The sequence below is a fragment of the Hydra vulgaris genome, chromosome 01, assembly GCF_038396675.1.
Source record: "Hydra vulgaris chromosome 01, alternate assembly HydraT2T_AEP".
Classification (NCBI taxonomy): Eukaryota; Metazoa; Cnidaria; class Hydrozoa; order Anthoathecata; family Hydridae; genus Hydra; species Hydra vulgaris.
Window position 1 is genome coordinate 17,268,875 of NC_088920.1, and position 6,721 is coordinate 17,275,595.

At 26.7% G+C, this 6,721-nt stretch overlaps 1 long non-coding RNA gene across 1 annotated transcript; it reads right to left on the bottom strand.

Moving 5' to 3' along the window:
* Window positions 1–1,325: 1,325 nt before the first annotated feature.
* On the bottom strand, window positions 1,326–4,082 carry LOC136074802 (uncharacterized). The gene is made up of 2 exons (XR_010635452.1): window positions 3,925–4,082; window positions 1,326–1,522 (listed from the first exon to the last, which is right to left on the bottom strand). It is a non-coding gene; the product is annotated as an uncharacterized LOC136074802 (long non-coding RNA).
* Between the last annotated feature and the right edge of the window lie 2,639 nt (window positions 4,083–6,721).

The window sequence follows — 6,721 nt, forward strand, 5'->3', positions numbered from 1 at the left end:
AATTAGATAAACTTATGTAAATAAAACATAAAAAAATATGGTTTTAAATGTTAGTACTTATTTGGGTTAAGATAAAAAATTTTTAGAAAGATTTGCTTTTAAGTTTGAGAAATAGAAAGAAAAAGAAAATCATCTTTTTAGCTTTAAAACATTAACTTGATGCAAAAAAAATAAATGAATAAACCGCTGGAAGTTTTAATTTTCTTTACGTTATTTGCAATGACACATATAAGGCAAACATCTTCTTTGCTTTTTGCAATAAAAAAAAAAATTAAACTCAAAACTACCAAAAACTTAAAGGAGCCGTTGTCACGTTAAATAAGTAGATCGTTAAATAAGTAGACAAAATGATATTCTGCGCATGCGTTAGTTTACGGATACTTATTTAACGTATTAAGTCACGTTAAATAAGTAGATCGTTAAATAAGTAGACAAACTGAACAATCGAGGCATTTTGCTAACCCAGACTAACAAATTTAAAAAAAAACATACGTTAACCGAACTAAAAGCATTTCCTTTGCCATGCGAATTGTTATTACTTAAGGGCATTTTTATAGTGATAATTTACTACTTTTAATAATATTTAACTCACGACGTATATTCTAGTCGCAATTTATATCTTTATAGTATAGTATGACAAGAAACACATTTTTAAGAAAAAGCTTTTTGATAGGCCATTCACCCGTATTAATGATATCAAATAAAATACTCATCTCACAAGGAAGTTTATTGTATTCCTAAATAATTTAACTGTGCATTTTAGCAAAATGTTTTACGTTAAATTATTTATCCTTAACCCTTAAACTTAATGATTGTAAAATTTGTAATTGTTACTTGATTCTACGCAGATAAATAGTAAGGACAGCATTCTGATATTATCCCAGAAAAAAGAAAAGAAGAGAATTTATTAGTTCGTGTCTAGCCTTTTTTTGTGTGTTAATTTACCTCCTCAAAGCCGAAAAAGACACTACAGTCAAGGAGGCTGCTTTAGTTGTTTTTACAACCCTCTCTCAAGTCTATAACTTCGAAACACAAACCATGACGATCAAGATCGCTACGTGGAGAAACAAGTTGAGCGCGGTATTGCCAGGGACGCGGTAGCGATCGAACTCAGAACTTTTTAATTATGAGGCGAGCGTCTCCCACAACACCACTACTGTACTACCGTTGAATAACAATCTAGACGGGTATTATTCGACGATTTTAGCGATTTTAATGTATGCATAGCGCAATAATAATAAAATGTGACCTAAACTTAGTTTACTATTTCTTACAATGAGAATGTTTTAAATACATACGATATTAAAGAAACGACACACTTCATGCTACACTAAAACTTTATTTGGAAAATAAAATCAACATAATAATATCCTTACACATCAATGAGAAAAATAATATCCTTACACAATATAAATAGCAAAATAAAACAACATGGTTTTTAAGTCCTTTTGAAAAAATTTAACTTGGTTGAAACTTGGGCATTTTCGGAAGAAATTCGATTTTTCCACATGGAATTACAAGCCTACATAGAATAGAAATATAGTATAATATAAATAGTATCATGAAATCACAACGAATAAATAAAATAATTATAAAAATGCCTTTGTGCCAGAAGAGTACTTAATAAATGCATTGAATAATGCATGTCAATAAATTGATTTACAAAATGAACTCTAATTGAAGGATTTGAATTTTTAAATCAAATAAATGTTAAAAATGTTAAAACAGCCATATCTTTGATGGCGGCATAAGAGTATAACTGCAAAAGTGTAACTTTTCAGTAGAGCAAAAAAACAATATTATGAACCCAATTATTTTGCTACAGAAGTCATATTTTGAGAAATGGGTTATTACTTTTATTCTGTTTGAACCGAATGGTGTAACTATACTGTTAAAACCATTGATGCCGGCATACACAAGTCACATTTTCTCATATAAATCGTTAAATGGTCAAAAATGCAGTTATACTCTTATGTCCGCCCATCAAAGATATATCAACATGCCAGAATAGTCTATACTTTCACAATATTCTATAAAAAATTGATCAAATATCTCATTATAATTAAAAATTACATAGCCATATTTTTAAATACTACTTTTAGTGTAGTTGTAATAGTAGCTATAATCAACTGCAACAAAATGTATGTAAATAAAGAACTGACTTTAATAACTGTACCTATTGACTATATCTTATATCGATAACCCTAGTTGAATAACTGATGACAGTAAGAAAAAAACAACTACAAAGTGAGCAAAACAAATCATCATGCCAATAACAAAATAAAGAACAAACAATAGTTGACCTAAATTAGCCAATTGTATAACTTTAGACATCTATAAGACACTTACAAAAATAAAATAAGTAATGAATTTTTTAAATATTAACTAGAACATAAGGTACATAAACAAATCAACAATAAAAAACAAAAAAAACATATTTATGTATATTGATTGAATTTAAATATTCAAATATGTCATAAAACAAAAACAGTAGAAATAACAGGATATATTCACAACATTGATAGTACTAAAGACACACTGTTTATGACAGTATAACACAGTAATAAAAGGAAACATCTCTAATTTACCATTCTCAATACATTTCAGGTAATGCTACCGCATGTCATTATCTTTTTACATAACTAAACTTAGGTTGATACTGCTACACAAAACCATTACATTCTTTCTAAGAAAAAATCACAATCATTTTCATGTGCAACTCTATGCACTAACAATGGCGCATCACCTTTACTTAAACTATTAAAAAGTGAATCGTAAAACTAAACACACTACTAATGTAAAACAACATAGGACGCATTTACTTAGAAACACCCAATATGATTTCTAACATTAATCGTTTGCATACAACTGTAACTTTCTGAAAAACCACATAATTAAAACAACTAAAAATGCAAAAAATCCAGATTTTTTAAACTTGGAAACCCAAACATTTTAGAAAACTGATATAAAAACAAACTTTGTGCTATATCAATCAAGGTATCATCAAGCCAGCAAGGTGAGTCTTCTTTAAAATATCTAAGGCCTTGTCTTTAGACTGTATTGACAAACTTTAAAGAAAACTTTAGAAAAATTTTGAACTTCGACAGCCTTTTTACAACGATACTATCATTAACAAATAGCTTTTTCAAACCTTTACCGCTACCAGTTTAAACTCTGAACCTTTTTCTCATTGATTGGTTTAAGGAAAATAAGCAGACTTTATCAAATAATCTAAAATTTTAGAGTTTTTTGAAGAGTACCAAAAATCAATAAAATAAAGTAGTTGCACAAATTGTTAATTTTTCAATATATTTACTTCAATTATCAGTAATTGTAATAATATATTTTTTTCAAGTTTAATTAAGGCAAGAGATTGAATAAGGTCTAAGGGAAGTTTGTGTACCTATAGCCAGATTTTTAGTGCCCAAATTCAAGTCCCCAGACTTGTCTAAAGAAGGCAAAACTGATACGATCACATCTCTATACTAATTACTTTGTATTAGTATAAGTATATTGACTTATACTAATAAAATTCCATCAAGTAAAAGGGTTTGAAAATTAGTGGCCCTAGGTACAACAAGCTTTTAAACTGTACCTAGGGTCACTTTCTGAAAATTAGATTTAAATCCATAATAAATTTACAGTTAATTTGGTCTTAGATTGTTTTCAATAAGTATTTCTAGTAATACTTAATTGCAACTTTTAAATACATAACAAAATTGACTAATAGTTCTGAGCAAAATCGACAAATAAGTCAATGCATAAAATGGAAGTCCCAAAACAACAGTGATTTTTGAGATGCTGAGACATCATATAATTTAACTTCAGAAACATAAAATAATATAAAATATACAATAATAATTAACTCTTAATCATAAATTATATAAAAGTTTAACTTAAATAGTGGGTTATATATACACATACCACAAAGTTGACACTTTTTTATTATAATAATTTATTATTCCATCAGGGACTGCTAAACATCTTCAACAAAGTAATTATAGACTCGCATTTTAATTATATAATTTTAAAAAATTTTAAAACATGATTATTTTTGTTTTTTACGTTTATACCTAACGGAAACAAGGCTACTTATTTAACGATAGATTTAACCTACCTAACGAAAGCTTTGCGCTGTATCTGCGCAGGCGTTACGCTTGCGCAGAACTGACTGTCTACTTATTTAACGATCTACTTATTTAACGCGACACCGTTAAATACAGGAAACGGCTCCCTATTTTGATTGGATGATAAAATTTTGTTTCACAAAGTCCGAAAAACTTTTTTTCTCGTTTACCGGATATCGTGACTTGTATATGTTATATATGAAACATGTATATGAAATATTATGAATATATTCTTTAGATCGGAGCAAATATTTTGACCAATCAAATTTGGGAGCCATTCCTGTAAAAGTCTTAGATTTTAGGTTGGTTGGTGCATGTTTCCATACCGCAAAGTCAGGTGGTGTCTTACAGTCCGCAAAACTCGTAAGTCTATTCCGCATAATTATTTTTTATATGAATCATTTTATTTGATATAATTAAATTTATAAATAATTTTAGCCAGGCTCTCTTGTTTGTTCTATGTAGCCTAAAGTATTACATTAACTTAAAGGATTAAGTAGAAAATAATAACTGCAAAATGGAAAAAAATTTCTTTTTCATATGATAAGATATCGGGAGACGATAAGAGTTTAAGTTTGTTAGAAGATTCAAGTCTTATTAAGGGTAATTAGATAATTTTATGGTTTTATATAATTTATGATATATATTATATAATTTTATGTATTTTGTGCATTTGTAACTTTTCCAAATTTGAAACTTTTTCATTTTTACTATTTTGAACTATTAAAGTCATTATGGATATGATATTTTGAGCGGAAAAGTGGATATGTGCAGAATCATACGAGAAAATACTCGTTTTGATTCAAAACTATGAGACAGAAACTGTGTCAAAGTTTACATGTTATTCTGCTGACAAAAATTTTGGTAATATAGGTAAGAAAAAGTTTGTCAGTTACCGAGGATCTGGTTACCATAGTTTTTTTTGTGATATTAAGTTACTTTATACATAATTGACTAAAAATTGGGAGGATGACTCAGTATCTTTTAATGGTGTTCCATTCATGATTGTAGGAAGTAAAGTTCTTGATTGTATGCATGGAAGTGATAGAAAAATATCTTTTAAAGAAGAATATAAAATGAGTTGCAATAATAGAAAGGTATTTTGAATGTGCTATATTTATTTATATTTAAATATTTATATAAGGTATATCATATACTTATTTATTTATAGTTATATATTATATAAGTATATAATAAACTTGAAAACTTTAATAATTCAATTATAGATAGAATATAAATACACTACATGTTTATAACAATAATAATTTAAAAAATAATAAATTAATTTTAATAAATATTTTATTAATTTTTCTTCCATCAATGAGTTCTCACACTGGTCACTTTACTAGAGATGTAAATAATTTTGTATAACATAATCTGATTTTAACATTAACCAATTTTAATCACAAGTTGTAAAAATTGTTAATGTTTTAATTTCTTTATTTTTTACTTTATAGCTTTAACATTTTTCTTTTAAAAGTTCTTTTTTAAAAATTGTAGGCACTTAACAAGTGGCTTTTTCCTTTATTTAATTAATTTTTTTTAATTGAAACCAATCAACCTTTAAACCACCTTCAGATTTTTACATTTTTTATTTAAATTTTCTGATAATTCTTTTTTTTTTTTTTAAGGCTGCTGGTATATCCCAGCCATTTGATGCAAGATTAAAAGAAGAAATATTTACATCATCTGAATTTATAACTAGTGTTGATGAAATGCGTAAAAGATTAGAAATCATTGTTACAAGAGAAATGTTTAAAAATAGTAAATGATCATCTAAATCAAATAAAAGATTCTTCCCATCGAAAAAAACTATTCGGTGTTACATGTTGGAAGCAGTAAGAAAGAAAAGGTATTCAAACATTGACCAAGAATGTCTTTTAAAAAAGGTAGAACAATGGAAAGTTGAAAATCCTCACAGAAGATTTTATCATTGACCTAAAGGATAAGTAAAAATTGTATGTATTTAATATTTTACTGTGAGTTCTCTTTACTTAACTTCAATTTTCACCAAGATATACAGAAATGAATGTGTATATTTTTTTTTCCTTGTGTTCCATGTGCATGTTTAAATAATAAAATAATATATTTATTTTGAACACTATATTTAAATAATAGGCTTTTATAAAATATTTTTGTAGTGCACATTAAGGTAAATACTTTAAAAAAAAATTCAAATACACTATATAAATAACTGTTCTTTTATTTTGATAACATTTTATAGTTTCCGATAAAATATGTATTTAAAACAGGGCTCACTGATTGAACAGATACTCACTGTTTTTTTAAATAAAAAGACAATCCTTCATTTTCAAGATAACGTGTCATTTTGCTTTTGCATTTCTTGTTCTAATCTGATTGCATAGGACAGTAAAAATTATCATAACTAATTTTCAATCATTTTAATCACTGCTTTTTAAATATTTATAATGTCTTAGAAGTAATCCATTAAAAAAAATTTAAGATAAAAAGACCTCCACAACTGACATTCAGGTATCCAACATAAATTAAACGTTATGTTTAATTATTATTTTTTTAAATTTATATTTAATTTGGAAATAAATCATTTAATTTATTTCAGCTCATTACTAAAT